Genomic DNA, 24,197 nt, shown 5'->3' on the forward strand with positions numbered 1-24,197 from the left:
TGGCCCTGGTTCAATGGGAAGGAAGCCAATCCCATCTAGTTGCTGGTCCAATGCCTGGCACACCAGTTGAAAGCTATATATGAGCATGGAGCCCTAAAAAGAGTTCTGAAAAAATGTTGAAACATTGCCCATCTTACTGGGTCTCTCAATCCCTTCCCCTCCTTTTCTGTTCATGCCATTTATCCAGCACCTTTGAGTTATGCTATTGCCCATTGTACGTTCATTATTGCCCATTATTCATCCATTATGCCCATTAACTCTTTGCTAGTTAATCCCCTCAATGTTCTCCAGATATGCTCTGTGCTTTCTTTTCCTGCATATGCTCTGGTTGCCCCTTTTTCCCAAATGTCCCTTTTCTCCACATACGCAAGCCTGCTTATCCTTCAAGGTCCAGATCAAATGATCAATTGCCTTGATTCCCTAATTTTAAGTAAGCTCTCTCTTGAGAATATCCACAGCACTTTACATTAGTTTTTGACATGAAGCATGCTCTTTCATATGGGAATTTTTGTACATGTGTATCTCCTCTGACTATTAAGTTCCATGAGGGTGCGTGGTACAATTTGTTCATCTTCAGCCCTTTCTGTGCACACATTTTCTTCACTAGAATATGCTTCAGAAGACAGTGATGTGTAAGATTTTGTTGAATGTTTTCCCTATTGACTGTCTCTACCTTGGTGTGCTGCACAGTCAATAGAGAAAACATTCAACAAAAGTCACCAACATTGACTGGCTCTATCTTGGTGCAACATACACTAGTATATAAGCTCAGTATTCTTTCACTTCCCTAGAAAAATTATTTGCAGTAAATATGCTAGTAATATAGATTTTATAAATATTTTACAGAAAAGAAGATTTACATGCCACACTCCATACTACATTTCTTAATTTTTGTGTATTTGACACATCACTTCTGTTAAGTCTCTGTAGACCTACTGCCCATGAGAGCATGTCATCATTCTCTCCCTCATGGCCAGGCACACTTCCCTTTGGCTTTTCCATTCTAAGACCTTCCCCAGCTGTGATCTCTCTTTCTTCCTTTATATCTGAAAAAGATATCTCCATATCTAAATTAGCATACCCTCAGGAAAGGTGTGTATAATCACTGTCTGCAATTTCTTTCCTTCCACTAGATCTTTGACATACTCCAATTACACCATTACTCCACCAAAAATTACCCTCATCAGGACCCAAATAACTTCCAAACAACTACAGCCTTCAATAAATTTTGGACAAAGCATGTGACCATTAATCAGTCATTCCTTAAAACTTTTGTTCACTCAGCCTCCTATATAGTACATGTTTGTGGTTTTCCTTCCACTCAATTCTCTGCTTCCTGTCATTCTCACTTGGTGGTTTCACTTTTCCCTGGCTTCTAAGGGTGTACCTTCTAGGAACCAGCCGTTATGTATTTTCTTTAGAGATCTCATCCAGGCCCACAGCCTAAATGTGTGTATAGCAACTCCTGGAATTTTTTTCTCAGCCCAAACTTACTCCAAAGTCCAGATCCTCATATCCAACTTTCTACTCAACATTTTTCCTAGATTAGTTAACAGACTTCTGCACCCTCATACACCCTGGCTGTTACTCCAACCCCTGCTCTATCCACAGCCTTCCAAGTCTCACGGATGATAATACCATTCTTCTAGGTCACAGGCCATGAACCTTGAAGTCATCTTCAGCTTCTCTTCTCCTCACACTCAACAACTAATCTATCAGAAAAGTTTCCCCGCTCTACATTCATTCATAGTGCATCCAAAATAAGAAGGCCTCTCACACCATTCATTGCTACTCTCCTGCTCTGAACCACAACCATGCTGCCTGGATTCCTGCAATATCCACTTAGCATGTTTCCCTACTTCTACCCTGGACCCACTTAAATCTATTTTCTATTTAGTAGCCAGAGTGACTATTTTAAAATGTGACACCATGTTACCACTCTGCTCAAAACCTCAATGTTACTCAAAGTAAAAACCATTTACAAAGGCCTAAAAACTCTACATTTCTTAATACTCCTCTGACCACCTCTTTTTCTCCTTTCTTTGTCGGTCCTTCTTCTCCAGCTGTATGGCCATGCCAGCTTCCTGGATGTTCATAAACACCCAGCACCCTCCTGTCCTAGGGCCTTTGCAGCAACTGTCCCCTCTTCCTAGACACACATGAAGACACAAAAAGACCTGTATCTTTGCTTAAATCTCACTTACACTAAACATATGATTTAATACTAAAAACTGGCATGCAGATGTGCATACACACACACAAACATGCACTTAGCATTCCCAATCCACCCCACCCTATTCTAATTATTTTCCATAGCATTTATCACCTTCTGCCATAATGTGTGATGTGTTTACTTATTACTTTTTATTTGATTAAGTCTTCCTTACCACAGATGGAATATGAGTTACATGAGAGGAGAGATTTTAATCTGCCCTATTTATTTGTTTGTCTTTTACACTGATATGTTACAAATATTTAAAATAGTATCTGGTACTTTGTAGATACTCAATAAATATTTGTTGAAAGAGTAAGTAGCCAAGTGTTAAAAAAAAAAAAAAGTTCTTGATCTGGACGATCTGGACATACTTTCCTTAGTATACAATAGGGACAGAATAATAATAATTGTCCCTATTCCTATTACAAAAGATTTTTATATTTTGTTTCTTTTTAAATATGAAAATAATAGTAATTCCTAAATTGTTTATTCTAGTAGTTCCCAACCTTTTTGGCACCAGCAACCAGTGTCACAGAAGAAAAGGGATCAGAGGGATGGGACAGGTGGTTTCAGAATAATTCAAGCACATTGCATTTATTGTGCATTTTGTTTCTATTATTATTATGTACCCATCATCATATAGAGTCAGTGGGAGCCATGAGCTTGTTTTCCTGCAGCTAGATGGTTCTCTCTGGGGGTGATGGGAGACAGTGACAGATCATTAGGCACTAGATTTTCATGAGGAGTGCGCTCTCTAGATCCTTTGCATGCACAGCTCACAATACTGTTAGTGCTACTGTAAGAATCTAATGCCATCATTGATCTGAAAGGAGGCAGAGCTCAGGCAGTAATGCTTGCTTGCCTACTGCTCACCTCCCGCTCTGCAGCTAGGTTTTCAAAACAGGCCACGGACCGCTAAGCAGTCCATGGTCTGGGGTTTTAGTTACCCCTGGTTTATAACTTACACCTCCTCCTACAGTGTGATGCTCCATGTACAACTGAGCTTTCTAGGCTTTTGCACCTTATTAATATCATTCCTTCTTCTTCCTCTCTCCTTACCCAAACAACCCTAAGTCTAATATTTTAGCAGTATATAGACAATATTCAATAGCATTTTTAAAAAATTACAAGAGAAAAATTTTGCTTAGCCTTACTAATCATTGTCTATCATGCCTGAACTTTTAAAATCATTATTTTTATTACATTATAATCCAATAAGCATACAGTCAACTGTACATATGTTACATGTTCTATTATATAAAATTTGACTATTAAATATATCAATGCAATCTATCTTCCAAAAGCAGTTCTGGACTATTTCTATCATAAATGTAAAGTTCCCTCAGGTCACTGTCTTTCAACTGTCTCACACCCATTCATAAGAGGCTATCACTGGCCTCACTTCTATCCACAGAATTGTTTTGCCTGTATATGAACTTTACATCAGTGGGATCATATGGTGTGCATTTTTTTTATGAGTCTTAGTATTTTTACTCAACATATGGTTTTGAGACTCATTCTTTTTATTACATGTATCAGCAGTTTGTTTTTTATTAATTGTAGAGTATACTCCACTATACAAACATACCACAATGAATTGATCCACTCACTTTGTGACAGCGAGGTATTTCCAGTTTGGAGTTACTAAGAATAAGGCTGCTGTGTGCATTCTTATACAAGTGCTTCTGTAGATAAATGTTTTTATTTCTCTCAGTAAAAACAAAGGTGAGGAATTTCTGGGCTGTAGATACGTGCTTTTTTCATCTTATTAGATGTCACTAAAAAGGTACCTGAAGTGGTCATAACATTTTTATCCTCATGAGAAATATATGAAAGTCAGTTACTTCACCCCTCATCAACATTTAGTGCTGTCCATCTTTTTCAATTTAGCCATGTTAGTGTGTGTGAAAGGAGATTAAACTGTGATTATAATTCAAGTTTCTCTGTGACTGATGATGTCAAAAAATTTTCATGTGCTTAGGAGTCATTCAAATGTCATCTGTTGTGTAGTCCCTGGGTTTTTTCCCATTTTGAATGGGGTATTTGCACTGTGATAGTAAATTTATAGGAATTCTTTACATATTTTCAGTACGAGATTTTTGTCAAATACCTATGCTGCAAATGTTTTCGCAAGGCTGACTTGCCTATTTATTTCCCTAATGGTGTATTTTGGTGAGTAAATATTTATAATTTTGATATTACCTAATTTACAAGGCTTTTCTTTTCTGTTACTGTTAGATCTTTTTGTGAAGACCTAAATAGAAAGATACACCCTCTTCATGAATTGGAAGACTAAACGTTGTTAAGATGTCAGTTCTTTCCAGACAGCTCTATAGGTTCAATGCAACTTCAGTGCAACATACCATTGGGGTTTTAAAGAAATTGACAAGCTAATTCCAAAATTGCATAATAAAATGTCATATATTTGTAAACATTAGATCAATATATTTAAAAAGATAACTACTTAAATTAACTATACTACCTTATTTCAAAATTTGTGAAAAAAATCTCAGGAATTAAGGATGATATTTGTATTAGAGTAGAAAACAGATCATGGAACATAATACATTTTCTGTATTTAGACCCACTTGAATATGGTTAATTCATTTCATTACAGTTAATTAATTTAGTCAAGTAAAAAAATAAAAAGGATTTTGATGCATTAGTCCATTTTCATGCTGCTCATAAAGACATACCTGAAACTGGGCAATTTACAAAAGAAGGAGATTTAATGAACTTACAGTTCCACATGGCTGGGGAGGCCTCACAGTCATAACAGAAGGTGAAAGGCACATCTCATATGGCGACAGACAAGAGAAGAGAGCTTGTACAGGAAAACTCCCCTTTTTAAAACCATCACATCTCATGAGACTTATTCATTATCACAAAACCATCAGGAGAAAGGCCTGCTCCCATAATTCAACTACCTCCCACCAGGTCCTTCCCATGACACATGGCAATTCAAGATGAGATATGGGTGGGGACCCAGCCAAACCGTATCATCTTGCTCCTGGCCTCTCCCAAATCTCATGTCCTCATATTTCAAAACAAATCGTGCTTTCCCAAAAGTCCCCTAAAGTCTTAACTCATTTCAGCCTTAACCCAAAAGTTCATAATCCAAAGTCTCATCCAAGACAAGGCAAGATCCTTCTGCCTATGAGCCTGTAAAAATCAAAAGCAAGCTAATTACTTCCTAGACATAATGGGGGTCCAGGCATTGCATAAATATGGCCATTAAATGGGAGAAATTGGCCAAAACAAAGGGGCTACAGGCCCTATGCAAGTCTAAAATCCAGCAGGGCAGAAAAATCTTAATGGTCCAAAAAGATCTCCTCTGACTCCATGCCTCATATCCAGGTTACACTGATATGAGAGATGGTGCATGGTCTCAGGCAGCCCTGCCCCTGTGGCTGTGCAGGGTACATACAGCCTCTCTCCCAGCTGCTTTCAAAAGCTGGTGTTGAGTGTCTGCAGCTTTTCCAGGTGAATGGTGCAAGCTGTTGGTGGATCTACCATTTTGGGGTCCAGAGGATGGTGGCCCTCTCTTCTCACAGCTCCACTAGGCGGTGCCCCCAGTAGGGACTCTGTACAGGGGCTCTGACCACATATTTATCTTCCACACTGCCCTAGCAGAGGTTGTCCATAAGTGCCCTGCCCCTGTAGCAACCTTTGGCCTGGGCATCCGTGTATTTTCATATAGACTCTGAAATCTAGGCTGAGGTTCCCAAACCCCAATTCTTGATGTCTATGTCCTTATAGGCTCAACACCATGTGGGAGTTGCCAAGGCTTAGGGCTTGCACCCTCTGAAGCCACAGCCTGAGCTCTATGTTGACCCCTTTCAGCCAAGGCTGGAGTGGCTGGGATGCAGGGCACGAAGTCCCCACACTGACCACAGCACAGGGACCCTAGGCCCAGTCCACAAAACCACTTTTTCCTCCTAGGCCTCTGGGCCTGTGATGGGAGGGAGTGCTGTGAAGACATCTGACTTATCCTGGGGACATTTTCCCTACTGTCTTGTATATTAACATTCAGCTCCTTGTTACTTATGCAAATTTATGCAACTGGCTTGAATTTTTCCTCAGAAAATGGGGTTTTATTTTCTATTGCATTGCCAGGCTGCAAATTTTCCTAACTTTTATGTCTCCTTCCCTTATAAAACTGAATGCATCTAACAGCACTCAAGTCACATGTTGAATGCTTTGCTTCTTAGAAATTTTTTCTGCCAGATACCCTAAATCATCTCTCTCAAGTTCAAAGTTCCACAAATCTCTAGGGCAGTGTTAAAATGCTGCCAGTCTCTTTGCTAAAACATAATGAGTCAACTTTGCTTCAGTTCCTAACAAGTTCCTCATTTTTATCTGAGACTACCTCATCATGGTCTTTGTTGTTCATATCACTATCAGCATTTTGGGCAAAGCCCTTCAGCAATCTCTAGGAAGTTCCAAACTTTCCCACATTTTCCTGTCTTCCTTTGAGCCTTCCAAACTGTTCCAACCTTTGCCTGTTACAAAGTTGCTTCCACATTTTCAGGTATTTTTTCAGAAAGGTCCCACTCTACTGATACCAATTTACTATATTAGTACATTTCCATGCTGCTGATAGACATACCCTAGCCTGGATAATTTACAAAAGGCTTAATGAACTTAAAGTTCCACATGGCAGGGGAGGCCTCACAATCATGGCAGAAGGTGAAAGACACCTCCCACATGACAGCAGACAAGAGAAGAGAGCTTGTGCAGGGAAACTCCCCTTTTTAAAATTATCAGATCTTGTGACACTTATTCACTATCCCAAGAACAGCATGGGAAAGACCTGCTGCCATGATTCAATTACCTCCCACCAGGTCCCTCCCATGACACATGGGAATTCAAGATGAGATTTGGGTGGGGACACAGCTAGAAAAATTACATGTACATGGGTGGAAAAAGAAACAACATTGATTACACATCATTCCCAAGCAGTGATTTAGGGTGGATAACAAAGCTAAACTTAAAACGTGGAATAACATTTTATAAGAAAATTTAAGAGAAAATCTTCATGATCTTAAAAGAGGCAAAGATTTTTTGAAAGTAACTTTTTTACTCTACTTCCAGGTTATTAAATGAAGCCAATCTGATTCCTTTATCTGAGCTCATTCCTTAATGGAGAGAAACATAAGGAGAATACTTGGAAAATTCAACCTTAGGAAGAATTTAGTACATAAGGTTGGAAATAAAATATTTTTTGAGCAGAAGATACCCTCCTCAGATGCCTCTGTAATAAAAAGATAGCCCTCTGATTTGTAATATGTATCTTGTTGTATGAATAGTTACCCTAGGGTGACTACTCCATTACAGAGAGATGCAAGGACAGGGCTGTATCCCTATCATTAATGGGTGTGACTTCCTTCAGAGAGTGGTCATTTCCTAGCGTCAGTTATCCTGATAGTGATGAGTCTTTGGCTAGGAAACAGGAATCATGAGGAATGCTAAATTTTCTACTTCTTTTGGTCTGTATTTAGACCAAAAATTTATCAAGGATGGCAAGTCCCTGGAACATGGTTCCTTATTTAAATGTTTGCAGCATTTAGCAGACACAATTAACATAGCATATACTCTTTTCCACACAATGACTTAAGCAACTACCTTCTATTTATTAGAATTGTCATTTAAGAAAAGAATCAAGGTGATTCTTAGTCTAAATGATTAGAAAAGGTAACTTAAAGGGTAGTTTTAAGATAGTGTTTGTTAGGTGAAGTCTATCCTGGAATAAAAAGGGAGAGATGTAGAGATGTTTTTCTAGAGTTCCATATAGATGGCACAAAGACCACAAGCTCAGGAAAATAAGTATAACACATTTGGAAATGTCATGTTCTCTAGATATCTGGCATTCTGTATCTATTGGCTTTTCGTTACCTCTGAGATTTTTATTTATTTTTGCATTTTAACTTTCCCTGTGAAAATCAATTTCCCACATGCATTCTGCTTTCCTAACAAAACTCTGACTTTGTCTCATACTTGTGTCATATTTCCATGTGTTTCGGGGGAGTCTCAGGAAATGAGTGCTGACTGGGGCAAGGTAATCATGCAGAGAACCATTTCTGTTATGGGTAATCAGTGCACATATAAGGCAGTGTTGGCTGAAGAGACACAAGAAGATGTCTGAGGGGTTTTAAGAAAGACTTTCTTGCTCTTTAAAAGGAACACACGAAAATGTTGACTTCCTCTTCCTCTGACCATCATCACGCATGGAAATAACTCCTGGAGTTGCTGTAGTAATTATGTGCCTCTAAGTGGCACAGATATAAAGAGGATGGTGAAACAAAAAGATGGAGGAAGTCAAAGCTGTATGGCATCACTGAATTTCTGATCACGTGGTGCCAAAGATCTGCCTTCCTCTGGTCTTAATAGAGTCTCAGAAATTTTTATCAATTTAGTATAAGACGTTTTCCAATACTTGGCTACTAAAGGCATACTAATATGCTTTTTTTGTTTGTTTAAAAAGGACTCAGTGTTTCCTTCATTTGAATAGTTAGGCTATGGGGATCTCTGGAAATGGCTTTGGTTCATGTTTGATCTGAGTTAAAAAAGGAGAACAGTTCCATGCCCTCATGTCCCCATACTCACCCTGCCTAGAAAGAGGCTGAGTGCCAACTTTGAAGAGTTTGAGTTTGATTTTAACTAAGAAAGACGTTATTTTTTTTCAGAATTTTGAATCACAGTAAGGAAATCATTCTCTGGCAGTCCAACGCTTGTACACAGAGCCATTCTGCTCAGAGACACTGGAGGGAGAAAAGAAGGCTGCTTGGATGCCTGCTGGCTCAGTGGGTACTTATCCAGGAAAGTCAAGTCAGATTCTATGAACAATGATTACCAGACTCCAAGAAGTCACTTCTGTATTTGCTTTTGTTTCTATTTTAGAAGTTAGGGTATGTTTAGGAGGCAAGATGGTTTTTTATTCTAAGTTTTCTTTTTTGACGCTAATCACTTAATGATATTTCTCCTTCTGGGCTGAGGTTTTCCACATTTGGTCTCTGTCTTCTTTTTGGCTTAAATAATTGGACCATAATCCCTTTCCCATCTGCCCTGAATTACCGTTGATTTTCAGAGCAATCTCACAAAGGTGGAACAAGAACAATGTGGCTCTTTGCTGGTGATGATGCAGCAGACAAGGAACTGAAAATATGGTGGCAGAAGATACACCTGGGTAGAGACCACATCATGAGTATTCACAGGGTTCCAAAGGACTCTCACACCACTCAGCCTCCAAACACTGGTGTGTCACTGCACAATCAAGTAACCACATTTGAGCTTATTTATCAGTCCTAAGCTTAACCCCCTCACATCTATCTTTTGTTCACATTGTTCTCTAAGTGCCTTCGATTCAGCATTTCATTTACAATAATGGTTCTCATCTTTGAATACTAAGTATCTGCCAGGCACTATGCTACCTGCCTTGCAGATAAATCTTATTCATGCCACACAGATATCTAGAAAAGTTGGTATTATATTTATTTTATACATGAAGAAACTGATGAAAGGGGAATGATTTGCCCAGAGTCCCCCTGTATGTAAGTGTCAGAACCTAGATTCATACTAGTCCTATCTGACTCCTAAGTCAATTCTCTTAAGCACTAAACTGATTTCTCTTTTTCTTTGGCATCCAGCTTCCAAATATAAATTTCTTAAGGGTATATGCACAACAATTAGCCCAGACCAAGTATATACACAAGTGCTCATAAACAGCTATTAGTGTAGAATAATGTGAATATAGGCAAAGGCAATTTTATTGATTCAGATTAAAATTCTTGGTGAGTGAACCTCAACCCTGAAGAAATTATCCTAAGTATGGCACTTAGCTCAGTTATTTAAAATAGTTCTTAGTCAAGCTAGGTCTAATATTTGGTGGCTATAATAGCTATTTAGCCAAACTCTTCCTGGTAAGAATTGTATCTGATTTATCACTACTCCTCCAAGTATTGACATATAGTGGCTGGTACACAGAAAATATTAAATAAATGTTTGTTAAGTTGAATTAAAACACATTACAGGCCGGGCGTGGTGGCTTACACCTGAAATCCCAGCACTTTGGTAGGTGGAGGCAGGTGGCTAAACAGGTCAGGAGTTCGAGACCAGCTGACTAATATGGTGAAACGCCATCACTACTAAAAATACAAAAAAGTTAGCTGGGCATGGTAGTGTGCGCCGGTAGTCCCAGCAACTCAAAAGGCTGAAACAAGACAATTGCTTGGACCCATGAGGCAGAGGTTGCAGTGAGCCGAGATCGCACCACTGCCCTCCAGCCTGGGTGACACAGTGGAATGCTGTCTCAAGAAAAAAACAAAACAAAACAGACAAAAAAACCCACACACATACTACATAGATGAAAGGAAAACACATTTTAGTTCTACATGTAAATAAATGCAAATATAAGTACAAAGAGGCCTTTGACTGAATCTCCATTTTAAATATATTTTGTAAGCCTGATATTAAGGGAAAACACGATGGAGGTAGAAAGTCAAAGAACTACGGGCTCAAATCCCACCACTTTATTAAAAAGTTATATAAAATACCGAACATTTTAATTATCATTTTTTCTTCTATTAAATAGAAAATCATAATCATTTCATGGAGTTATCAGAAATATATGTAACATATATCATAAATTACATATAAAATTATATGTATTACATATATGAGATACATACACAAACACACATATACATGTAATGCAATCATGCAAAGCTTAACAGGGAGATATGTTCTGAGAAATGTGTTCTAGGTGATTTTGCCACTGTGTGAACACCACAGAGAGCACTTACACAAACTTAGATAGTGCAGCCTACTACACGCCTAGCCTATATGATACAGCCTTTTGCTCCTAAGCTACAAACCTGTACAGCATGTTACTGTACTCAATACTATAGGCGATTGTAACACAATGGTATTTGCGTATCTAACCATATCTTAACATAGACAAGATACACTAAGCATACAGTATTACACACTTACAAGACCACTGTCTTATATATCGCCCATCGTCGACCAAAGGTGGTTACATGGCACATTGCTATATATTTAATAGGTAAGATACATATGTATATATAAAATACTTATATATTAGTATTTTCTGTATCATATATAAGATATGAAATATATATGTATATTATATATGTGATATACATATTATATATAAGGTACTTGGCCTATGTGTTAGTTTTTGCTGCAGTAACAATCAACTGTAAAAATATCAGTGACTCATAAAAACCAGTGTTTATTTCTTGCTCACCTTACATGAGGGCTGCGAGAAGTGGGCTGCAGCTCTGCTCTAGACTGCAGGTGGGTGTGGACCTAGTCCATGTTTCTTTAATCCGGGACCCATATGGAGGGACCTGCTGGCTCATGGAAGAAGGCAAAAATGCAAACGTACTAGTAGAAACTTACAATGTCTCTAAAAGCTTCTCATGTTCTATTTCCAAAGTCAGTCACATAGCCAAGCCAAAAGTTCTATTTCCAAAGTCAGTCACATAGCCAAGCCAAAATAAATGAGTCAGGAAGTGTATCCAACTACAAAGAAAGTGGGTGATGTAATTGTGAATAATTATATCACCCACTTCCATAAAGACATTTTTTAAAATTTAGTTTCCATTTCTATTAAAAAACAAACAAACAAACATTTATGGAGTACTAGCTGTGTCCCAGCTATTATGCTAGTGGCTGGGAATATAAATATGAAAAGTTTTAGATCCTGACACCAAGGAGCATAAAATATCATAAAATGATTACTTTTAGAATCTCATGAGCCTGATACAGTTGCATCCCAAGCTGTGTAATACATTGAACAAAATTTTCTATAGTTAATACCTGTTATAAACTATACGTATGCATATATACATCCAGCCTGGGTGACAGAATGAAACTCTCTCTCTCTCTCTGTATGTCTCTCTCTCTCTTAAATAAATGTTTAAGTTGAATTAAAACACATTACATAGATGGGAGGAAAATACATTTAATTTATACACATATATACACACATGTGTATATATGTATGTATATATATTTATATACGTGTGTGTCTGTGTATGAGAGAGAGAGAGAGAGAGAGAGAGAGAGAGTGAGTTTCACTCTGTCACCCAGGCTAGAGTACAGTGGCGCTATCATCGCTCACTGTAGCCTCGACCTCCTTAGGCTCAACCAATCCTCCTGTTTCTGCCTCCTGAGTAACTGGGACTACAAGTATGCACCAACATATCTGGTTTATTTATTTATTTTGTATTTTGTAGAGACAGGGTTTCATCATGTTTCTTAGGCTGGTCTCGAGCTCCTGGGCTCAAGCAATTCGCCCCTCTCAGCCTCCCAAAGTGCTGGATAACAGGTATGAGCCACGGTGCCCAGCCTAAAGTATACAATGTTTAATTACTACATTTTCTAACTTTAATATTTTTGCTTAAGTTACCTACAGAAAATGACGTTGCTGAAAAACCATCCAACATTAAAGATGAACAGGCAGTATTCAAGTTAAGAACCAAATAGTCACATTAACTCATGCAACTTTTATATATTCCACATTTTCAATTGCTATCTGGTTAAAAGATTTTAGGTCTTATCTGTTAAATATGGTCATATTGAAACTGACATGAAAGAGTCTCTAGTTTGTTATTTTCTGTTTAAAATTTTTAGTCTAAATATTTTTCATAAAATACACTTTCTTAAATTCTTAATGAAAATTTGTAAAAAAAAAAAAAAAAAAAAAAAAAAAGCAGAAACCTGGCAGAACCTTTCTGCTAATCAAAAATATGGTCAGGTTTTCTATAAACTTTCTGCCTGAAAGCAGCACTAAGCTTGGAAGTGCACATGTGTATTTATGCACACATGCAAAAACTTTTAGCAAAAAAAAGTTTTAGACAGGTCTTGCATCAAATTACTCAATTTTAAAAGTTGCCATGGAAACAGATTAGCCCTCTGGAAGTGCAAAACCATGCTTGAGTCTAATGCAAAGAACAATCCATAGTATGAAAGAGAAGAACAGCTGGGAGCTGAGGTAGTGTGAGCTGACATGTCAGACAGTAGCCAGACAAAGTGAGCCAGGCACTGTCTGGGAAAAAAGGGGAGTGGGGGCTGGGGACGCAATGAACACTGGGTACAGAGTGAACAAAATGGCCCAGCTGTTCACTCTCATCATAACTAAGAAAATACAGAGAATTCCAGGGATGAAGATTAAATTTACTAAGAGAGTGAATATTTAAAATAAAATGGATTGCCCAAAGCAGCCTCTGCCAGATGCTTTTGACTAGAAAGTGCAAGCAGGACATTTCTGTAGGCCCAGTACCCTGGTTGTTAATGTGTTTGGGATATAAAAACTGAGTTTAATCTCACTCTTCCTGCGATACTGCCCTTCCTGCTTTGTGGCTGTTTGGAAAATTGCTTTCTTCTAGCAAGTTACCATGTAGCACTTCTCTTCTTGCACCATCTCAAAGGGGAGGGGCAATTCCTAGACTGAGATGGATTCAGGGAGTCCTCTCCTGCACGTGGTATCCATGGCATGACTTGGAGGAACGGCCTGGGCGGGAGAATGTCTGGGGTCATCTGTCACTTGTTTACTCTGAGTTGCAGTTGTTGGGCAAAGGTAAGGCAGTATGTCTCAAAGAAGCTGAGGTGAGAAAAGAGGTTTTAGGAGATGAATAGGTTGAAAGACACTGTGTCTCTGAATCTTAAGGATTCACAATCTTGTCTTGTATTCTAAGTCCTCACTTGATGTCATCAATAGGTTCTTGGAAACAAAGACCTTAAGGGAAATGATGTATAACAAAACCAATTTTACCACAAACTAATTGCTATAAATAAGAGGTAAGTTTCTACAGCATGTTTCTTGTCACAAGAACATCACCAAACTTCTAAAGACCAAAAACACTCTTAATATTAAATATTGCAATGTGAGATATATCTGCATTTTTAAAAGATTAATAAAAAACAAGCAGGGTAACTATTAACCTCATTTTTTCAGTTCATGATCACGAATTGCAGCGATGCTCCAACCTATCCTGGAAGCTCAGCGTGAGTGGAAGGAACCAGCCCTGGGCAGCAGACCATCCCATGCCAGGGGACACTCACACGCACACACATATTCGCTCAAAAGAGGACCACGTTAGTGTCTATGTCACATCATACGAACATCTTTGAGATGTCAGAGGAAACCAGAGTATCTGAAGAAAAGCTGCGTAGATAACCTACGCAGATGTACGGAGAACTTGCAAGCTCCACATAGTAGCCCTGGCTGAGAATCTCTTTATTTTTTTCTTATTCTTGAAAAACAATGTTGAATAAAACAACATTATTCGAAGACTATATACTAAATTCAAAAGCTATATACTAAATTCTCTACAAAAATCCCAAAAAGGAGGAAAAGCTGTCAACTATGCTTAAATCCAATGTTTCCCCCATTATTTGGTCACAGAAACATTTCATCACTTAACACTTGTTAAGATCCCATAGTGATGGGACCTTAGAGTTCACTTTGGAAAACATTGGAGTAACTGTTCCCAAGGACATTTTCAGCTGTGAAATCTGCATTATATTCTATATTTTTCAACTTTGTTAACATAGGGTCAATGCCAGAAGCTCAACCTTGGCTAGCACCTAGAAAGAAAAGATTGAGTATCTTTAAAATCATCATTAAAACACAGAGGGTAGCTTCTGTTTCACATATAAAGTACGGTCAAGTAGTAACTACAGGCAGATTATTTTTTAAAGTGGGTGCTCTGCTGGCCTCCACTGTGTAATTGAAATGCAAGGCAAGTTCTTATCCACAGGCGGCATCAGGATAATATAGTTTAAAAACAGCGTAAAGAGCAAACTCTACAATCTCACAGTTTAAAACTCAACTTTATCACTAATTAACCGTGAGCCTTCAGGCAAATAATTTAACCTCTCTAAATCTCAACTCTTTTTTCCTTCAAAATAAAGATAACCACAGTGTTCACCAACATAATACCTAACAAATAATAAGTATTCAATACTGGTTAAAAAAAATCAGTAAAAGGAAATTAAGAGGGTTTCAGAAAAAACAGGCAAATGCCCTAAACAAAAACCAAAAACAGACAAACAAAAAGAATAATCCTTAGATCAGGCGTTTTGATGACATCCCTATCATTTTAAATTAAGGAGGAATGATATCTCAAGTTAACTGATTTTACACATTAAAAAAATGGGTTTCTTTCTTTAGTTTTACCTTCCTGAATACTTAGGTGATACTTTTTCCAAAATACAAACATAAGCATGTCATTTGCCTACTGAAAATCTCGCCGTATCCTAATTGTCTAAAAGGTGAATGTGGACGCATGCCACAGAAGCCACTGCCTGCCCAGTGACTCATCCCACACATTAAATCTCTACATCACAGCCCTAGCCCTTCTCGCTCCAGGTTACACTTAGCTGCTGTGATATTGTAAATGCACCATGTTGTGTCCTAGGTTGAGTTCTTACACTAGCTGCTTCCTGAGCGCAAACCCTCCTTACCCTCACTTATCTGTTTGATCCTTTGTTCCAGACCTGGCTCATGTCACCTCCTTTATAAGCCTTCCCTAATCATTCCCCAGTTCCTGCCTCACCCAAGTCTCCCCAGAGAGATGGCTCTGTCCCCTGGGTGTCCTCTTATTTCACTACAGTGTCCCTGGGCTGCACTGAAATGATCTGCTGCCTCGTCAGCTCCCCGGCTCCAGCATGCTTCATCCTAGAGATTCCGTTCATCTCTGTGTCCCCAGAGTCTCAGAGAGGAGGCCCTGGGCAAACATCTGTTTAAGGAAGGCATGAGTATATAGGGAAATGTTTCTGGAAACTGTTTTACCAAACAAATACTGTAGTGGCATGGAAAAGATATTTCCTTCCACCAAATGTTTTGTTTTGCTTTTTAGCTACATACTGAAAACAAAAAAAACTTGTATGCCTCAAGAACCACAGCAAAATTAGGGTGCAAATCACAAATAGAAAAAAAAATGTGCCAGAAACATGAGTGTTAGTATCTTTAGCAATCAGAAAGGGCAGATGTAACAAATGCCAACAAATACCTTGCTCACCTTGCTCAAATGATGGTCCTTAGGATAGTGAAGGGGCCTGGTTTCAGTTAGAAGGGGTCTGACATTCTTGGATAGGATTCTGAGATAGGATCTGGAAGCCTTATGGTGGATTTCTTTTTTTCTCTTTTATTATTATTTTTAGTTGACATATAATAATTGTACACATGTATAGAATACAGTGTGATATTTCAATACATATATACATTGCATAATGATTAAATCAGAGTAATTAACATATCCATCACCTCAAACATGTATCACTTCCTTGTGTTGCGATGGTTTAATGTTCTAATAATAATCATAGTAGAACTTGAGACTCTGGAAGTACCTGTGTTTAAATCCAAGTTCTACTTCTTTCCAGCTCTGAAAATGTGAGAAAATTTCTTCATGACTCTGAACCCATTTCTGCTTCTGTGAATTACAGTACACACTCCAATCCTTACAATAGGGCCAAGGATATAGCAACGTTACCAGTGTAGTGTCCTGACTAGGGCCATCCAGCTTCTTGGTGGTTACAAAATTTTCTGGGGTTTAAATACCCTTTAGAGGTTTCCCACTGGGTACTTGGTTACACCCTCTATAAATGAAGGAGTGGTCCACCACATCATATTGTGTGCAGGAGACAACCAATAAGAGGCTGAAGTGAAGTTACAAAGTTACACAAGAAGAATTGGCCCTCGACCAGTCTGACTGGTTGCAGGTGGGGACCAATCAGAGATACCTTCCATTTTTCATTTGCAACCTGGGGCAAAGGTAACTGAGCCTTTTGTTACTTGGGTGTGGAGAAGTGGGGCTTTGCTTTTGATTCAGTTCTAGGAAGTCATCGTGAATCAGCCTTAGATTCCCTGCCTCCGGACCCTATTCTCCTGCCTCAGTAACTGCTTGGTAATTGTTAATTGTGCATCTTACTGTTACATGCATCATTACAGACTTCTTTGTTGTCTTTGTTACATAAAGTTATTTAAGTGTGGTGCCTGGAGCAATGTGTTCATTGTGTAACCTTAGCCCAGCAAAATCTCACCCTTTTTATATTTAACAAGAACAGAGGGGAGGGTTGGGGAGCACATAAAAGATTAATTATGACGATGTCAAAGTGAAATTATTTGTAAACTGTAAAGACCTATTAAATTGTTAGTTTGATAGTATTTATCTTATTTAAACTCAACTTAAATAAAATTTGGCCCCTTTGAGCTTTCCTCTAGGTGTGGCCATTTGGTTGAGGACCAAGCAATATAAACAATCTGAGCGAATTAGAAAGTATAATTGTAAAATAATTTCTGGAACCTCTCATAGCCCAAGTTTTAGTGTAGAAGTCTTTACTAATTCTGCAGCCTCAAGACTACTTATTTTCCCAGATGGCATTCCAGTTATACCTAAGGCGTTGCAAAATCTATCCTCTTTAAGATGAAGGGTAAATCAATAAAAAGAATGAAACTGACTCTGCAAATATCTGGTTAAGACATTTACTCACTGATCAGTACTTCAGTAATTTAACAGTGAGCAGAAGGAGGTTGAAGGAGTAAGTCCTGAAACTTCATTCACTAGCAAATGGCTGTGACCTTGGGAGAACCACAAATGGGAGTCCATGTATAACAAGCCCTTTTTTGGTTTGTTTTTACTTTCTCTTTTAGTAATGACCTGGCTCTGGAGAGATCCTCTTAGGAGAGAATCTGGCTAAATATCTAGCAGGATGATTAATTAACAAGATGTTTTGTTTTCATCATCTCAGAGATAAGTACAACTATTATGTCATCTAATCTGCTAACTCCTACATTATCAATACGTTAGTAATAAATTATGAATAAACATAAAATACACAGAGATGGAAACTGCAAATTTATTTCAGAGAGCACAATTAAGGGACTGATTTTATTATTTACACTGAGTTATAAGCACAATTTTTTCCTCCAACTATAACCACAGAAAGCACTTTAAATTACGATGCCTGGGCTGAACAGCCCAGAAGATCAACTAGCCAGAAATTGAGATGGACCTGTGCATAGAGTTTTAGGTCATGCTTCCAGCTCACATTCCAGCAGAGATAAGTGTGAGGCCTGGGCAGCACTGAGATTTTGAGGTTCTTCACTCTTTGTTTTTTCCTTTGAATTTTAGCAGTAGCTAGCCATGATGAATGGCTATCAGCTACAACTAGGGTTGCCAGATAAAATACAGGGGGTCAAGTTAAACTGAATTTCAGATAAACAACAAATAATCATTTAGTATAATTTGGCACATACACTAAAAACGTAGGACATACTAAAAAATAGTTTATCTGAAATTCAAATATAACTAGGCCCTTTGTATTTATTTTTAAACAGCTTTACTGAGGTATAATTGATATGCCAGATAACTAGACCCATTCAGCTTGTACAATTTGATGAGTTTGGAGATACACATACATCTGTGAAACCATCATCAAAATCAAGGTAATAAATACATCCATCACCTATAAAAGTTTCTTCTTTCTTTTTCCTTTCTTTCTTTTTTTTTTTTTGTTATTTTGCATTTTGGGGTAAAAACACTTACCATGAGATCCTATTAAATTTTTATATGTACAATACTAAACTGTCAACTAAGGGCACTGTATTGTCGAGTAGATCTCTGGGACTTGTTCATCTTAAAACACTTAAACTTCAAACCTATTGAACAACTCCCCATTCCCCTCCCTCCCAGGCTCGCAACCATCATTATACTCTGTTTCTGTGAATTGGAATATTTTATTTATTTATTTATTTATTTATTTATTTTGAGTATGAGACAGGGTCTCACTTTGTCACCCAGGCTGGAGTACAATCGTGCAATCATGGCTCACTGCAGCCTCAAACCCCTGAGCTCAAGTGATCCTCCTGCCTCAACCTTCCAAGTAGCTGGGACTGCAGGCATACGCCATCATGCCTGTCTAATTTTCTTTTTATTTTTGTAGAGATAAGGTCTTACTATGTTGCTCAGGCTGATATTAAACTTCTGTCTTCAAGTGATCCTCCCAGCTCAGCCTCCCAAAGCACTGGGATTACAGGCATGACCCACCACACCTGGCCTAGTTGAACTATTTTAGATATTTCACCATGATTGCAATTGTGCAATTACAGCTCACTGTAGCCATTCAGCCAGTCACAGAAGACCAAATACTTCACTTACATGAGGCATACTCACACTTAGCATAATGTCTTCCAGTTTCATCCATGTTGTTGAATGTTTATTTGCTAACTCAGACAACCTTAGTTACAATCAATTTATGAGAAAGAATTATCTGTCTCCCTACATAAATTTCCCAGTGAAGAGAAAATAAATGATTTATTCAGACATGGAGGTCCTGGACAAATAGCCCACTTTACCTTTTCTGCTATGTTCCTCTTCCAGGTACAGAAGGAAATCATTTCTTTAATGTTAAGAAAGTACCAGTTGCCTCCTTTGCCTGACTAAGCTTTTTTCCTGCCTTCCGCTTAACTCTTGTTTAAGTGGGAGGAGAGAACGGAAAGGTGATTAAACATTTCAACCCAATGCCAAAATACACAATTTGCTAAGCAAACGCTTGTTAACAGAGAGGCTTGTAACAGAAACAAACAGTTAATTAATTTCTTTATACCCTTTTTTCTTCATGATGAAATGAAGGCAGTCAGTGGAAGACACTTCCCTCTGTTCTAGGATATTTCTGTGAGTCATGCTGGAGGGAAAAACAAGGATTTGGGACGCATACAGAGTAGTTTCAAATTCAGCCTCCAGAACGTCACATGAGCTCTGTTTCTTCATATGCTTTTCTGTATTATGGGACAATAACACAGTACTCACCCATACAGAACCATTGTGAGAGTAAAATGGTATGTGGTAGGAAAAGACACAAAATGTTGGGTTGGAATTTTCTTCCTCTTTCTCATTCTGGATTTTTAGGACGCATTGAAAAGTTTATTCATCCTTTCCTTCTTTCATTTTTTTAAATACAAAGAGTCAAGGCACTGCCTCCTCCTCTCTCCACCAAGTGTACTTCTCTTGGCACTGCTTGGAGGTTCAGGATGACCTGCTTGGGAATCCTCTCTGTGATCTCTATCTATAATCACCTTACTTTCACATGTGTCTGCCATATAAGCTTTATCTCTGGCATAAGAATACTCATAACTTCAAATCTGTACATAATAAAATGTCTATTTTTATATCTGCCTAATATTTTTTGGAAGAGACCACCAAAAATTATTAAATCGCTCTCTGAGTTTGGAAATAATGGTTGATGTTCACTAAATGTTATAAAGCTGTGAATCTTTCCAAATTTTAAAATATAAGTATGCATTATGTTTATAATAAAAATAAAATTTTTAATTGAGTATCAAAATATTAATGAGTTGCTAAAAACCTCATAACCAGTTGGAGGCAGAAACAAACACCGAATTTCGCTCTTTTGACTCCAAATAGGGGCTTATTTCCCTCTAGTATGCTGCCTTCTTGATATGTTCCACTTGCCCTGGTGATCTTACAATGGATAATAATAAATATTCAAAAGTGAACAAATTCTGTCTTCCCCAATAGATCGTAACATCCTTGAGAACAGGAGCCATGCCCTGTACTTGCATAAGATGGTGTCATCTACATCCTAAGTGCTTAGTAAATGTTTATTGACTAAAGAGTTTCCTATTAACAATAATTTTTCATTGTCTTTCTGATGGCCATGGTGGTCTGTCTGGAGTGGTCACTGTGCAGGACATCAGCTGCAGAGGGGTAGGCACACTCTGCAAAGCCAGCAGGGCTGGAAACAGGTAATCCCAGCAGGATCCCTGCATCCTAGCAAGTTAGAGGGGGCAGAAGCCTCTGCTCTCAAAAGTGGCTGCAACCACCTAGCCATAGCTCCAAACCCAAGCCTCCCTGTACTCTCAGGAGCCTGGAAAGCACCCTGTCCCCACAGGCTTGGAAGTGATTGCTCCCACCCCCTGGCCTCTCCCTACTCCCAGCCCCTGCCTCACAGTGAAGCAAAGTTGTGGACATGTCCCAATAGCTGAGCCTGGGCACTGTCGTGATCTGGCTGGGTGTGCATGTGGTTGGGGCAGCACTGACATGCCAGATTCCCCACTGGCTCAGCTCCCTCCAGTAACTGCTTCTGAGGCTAAAACTTTGGGGACCAACTAGCATGAGAGTGAGGATATGGCAGGGGATGGGAAGGACTGAGGGGGGCTCAGAGGGGCCTGCAGGCAGCCCTCAGCACAGACAGCCTGGGCACTGTAGATGGCATCTTGATGGTGGTGGCAGGCAGAGAGGTTCCTAGGTGGGAATGTGCAGGTCCCCAGTAAAAACCAACCTTCCAGCCAGGGACAGCCTGAAGCCTGGGGGCTGGGCTGCCCTTTCCAGGTGAAGTCTGCAACCTGAAGTGAGAACTTTCTTGATGTTTTCCGGCCAATCAAGTGGTGCTCTTTCTGGGCACAGCCATGGACCAATCAGCATGCACTTTCTCCTGCTTATGTGACCAATCAGCAGGCCCTTCCTCCATTCTGAGCCCGAAAAACCCTCAACTCAGCCAGACTCAGACACTGGTTGGGACTACCTGCCTGTGGATAGGACCTACCCACCTCAGGCCTCCTCTCCACTGAGAGCTCTTTGGCCACCCAATAAAGCTCTTCTCTGCCTTGCTCACCCTCCAATTGTCTGCTTAACTTCTTTTTTCTAGGATGTGGGACAAGAACTCAAGACCCATCAAATGGCAGGAGCAAAAGGAGTTGCAACATCTTCCTGGCTGACTTGCCAAGCTATAGGTAGACTGCAGGAGTGATGAGTATTTACTGTATTAGCCCATTTTCATTCTTCTGATAAAGACATACCCAAGACTGGGCAATTTACAAAAGAAAGAGGTTTATTGAACTTAGAGTTTCACATGGCTATGGAGGCCTCATGATCATGGTGGAAGGCAAGGAGAAGCAAGTCACATCTTATGTGGATGGCAGCAGGCAAAGAGAGAGCTTGTGCAGGGCAACTCCTGTTTTTTTTTTTTTTTTTTTTTTTTGGAGAAAGAAAAAAAAAAAGAATGAAGGAGAGGAAGAAAAAGGAAGAGAAAGAGGGAGAGAGAACAGGAGTATTGCTTTATTGCCCAGGCTAGAATGCAGTCTAAAATGGGAATTGAAAACCTCTTTTATGCCAATAGTTGTGCTTAACAATGGAGACAGGAAGGAATAAGGGGAGAAAATAACAAGCAGCCAACCGATATTTCATTTAAACCTGTGAAATGCTATGCAATTATTGAGGAGTGATTTACTTGCAATTATGTAGTCACTTTTGGAATAGGTGTGATATGGTACTGATAAGAATGTATGTTTTGTGTATTTGAAGTGGAGATTTCTATAAATGTTTATTAAGTTTACTTGTTGCGGGTCTGAGTTCAAGTCCTGGATATCCTTGTTAATTTTCTATCTCGTTGATCTGTCTAGTATTGACAATGTGATGTTACAGTCTCCCACTATTATTGTGTAGGAGTCTAAGTCTCTTTATAAGTCATTAAGAACTTGTCTTATGTATCTGGGTGCTCCTGTATTGGGTGCGTATATATTTAGGATCGTTAGCTCTTCTTGTTGCATTGAGCCTTTTACCATTAAGTAATGTCCTTCTTTGCCGCTTTTGATCTTTGTTGCTTTTTCAGAGGCAAGAATTGCAACTCCTGCCTTTTATTTATTTATTTATTTTTGCTCTCCGTTTGGTTGGTAAATCTTCCTCCATCCTTTTGTTTTGAGTCTTTATGTATCGTTGCATGTGAGGTGGGTCTGGAGTTGCAGGGAAACTCCTGTTTTTAAAACCATCAGCTTTTGTGAGACCCATTCACTATCATGAGAAGAGCACAGGAAAGGCCCAACCCCATAATTCAATCATCTTTCATCAGGTCCCGCCCACAACGTGTGGGAATTACGGGAGCAACAAATGATATTTGGGTGGTGACACAGAGCTAAACCATGTCAATGACCTTCTGAGGGCCTAGACCTCGGGATTCCCTGAGCCGGAGCTGTAACGCTATAGCCCTCCTGCCCTTTGCCAGTGACAGGTGGCTTCCCCATGTGACAAAAAGCAGCAGTGGGTCCAGGTCAGCCCAGGAACGGTGGGCCAGAGCGGGGTGGTGGGACTGAAAGAGCTATAACACAAATGGGTTGAAACATGCCCTCAACACAGGCCACTACCACTCTCACTTCCCGGACTGCAGGCAGCAAGGACAGAAGAGCTGTGGCCCTTCTGGGAACCGAGACCTCGAGACTCCCTGAGCCAGACTGTGACATGTTGTAATGTTGTCACATCCTCTTTGTGACTCTGCGGATCCCGGCATCTCCAAACTTTCAGGCATCACTGCATTCCCCTCATCCAGATCCTGGTGCCCGCAGTGGAAGTTGCTTGCGATGCTGGTCCAGCCACAGCTTTGTATGGAGCCAGTGCCTGTGCCAGCACCTGGAGTTGTGTGCCCCACCACAGCAGCTGGCATGCCTGGCTGTGCACAGAGGCCAGACCCTGTGCTCACTCACTCACACACCCCTGACTACTCCGTGCCTGGCTCACCCTTGGCAGGCATGGGATCTGGGCCGGTAGCATGAGCCAAGCACAGCCTGCTGGGCCAAGTGGGTAAAACGAGCCCAGTGGGTGCGAGCGAAACTCAAGCAGAGACACCACCAGCCACAAAGGTTTCCAGCTGGTGGAGCAACACCTGAAGAATCCTATGACATTTTCCTGACTTTGAAATTTACCCATCTAGTCAAGAAAATGTGAAACTATTCATTCCCTTTACTTGTCTAGCAGAATATTTCCATATAGAAGATTTCGGTCTTTGTCATCAAGACTGCATTACATTTAACACCCCTTCCACCACAACAAAATGCTACTTATACATACATACTAGACACTCAGAGAGGAATGCTGACTCAGACTTCATCTTTTCTGCACTCTGTCTAAAGCATGAATGTCCTTAGATGTTCATCCAAGAT

At 39.5% G+C, this 24,197-nt stretch overlaps 1 long non-coding RNA gene across 1 annotated transcript; it reads left to right on the forward strand.

Moving 5' to 3' along the window:
• The first annotated feature begins 16,918 nt into the window (after positions 1–16,918).
• LOC135270223 (uncharacterized) lies at positions 16,919–24,127 on the forward strand. The gene is made up of 4 exons (XR_010338417.1): positions 16,919–17,019; positions 17,898–18,001; positions 18,585–18,692; positions 23,588–24,127. It is a non-coding gene; the product is annotated as an uncharacterized LOC135270223 (long non-coding RNA).
• Positions 24,128–24,197: the final 70 nt, after the last annotated feature.

Source organism: Aotus nancymaae, unplaced genomic scaffold, assembly GCF_030222135.1.
Source record: "Aotus nancymaae isolate 86718 unplaced genomic scaffold, 86718_ANA_hifiasm-v0.15.2.pri h1tg000059l, whole genome shotgun sequence".
NCBI lineage: Eukaryota > Metazoa > Chordata > Mammalia > Primates > Aotidae > Aotus > Aotus nancymaae.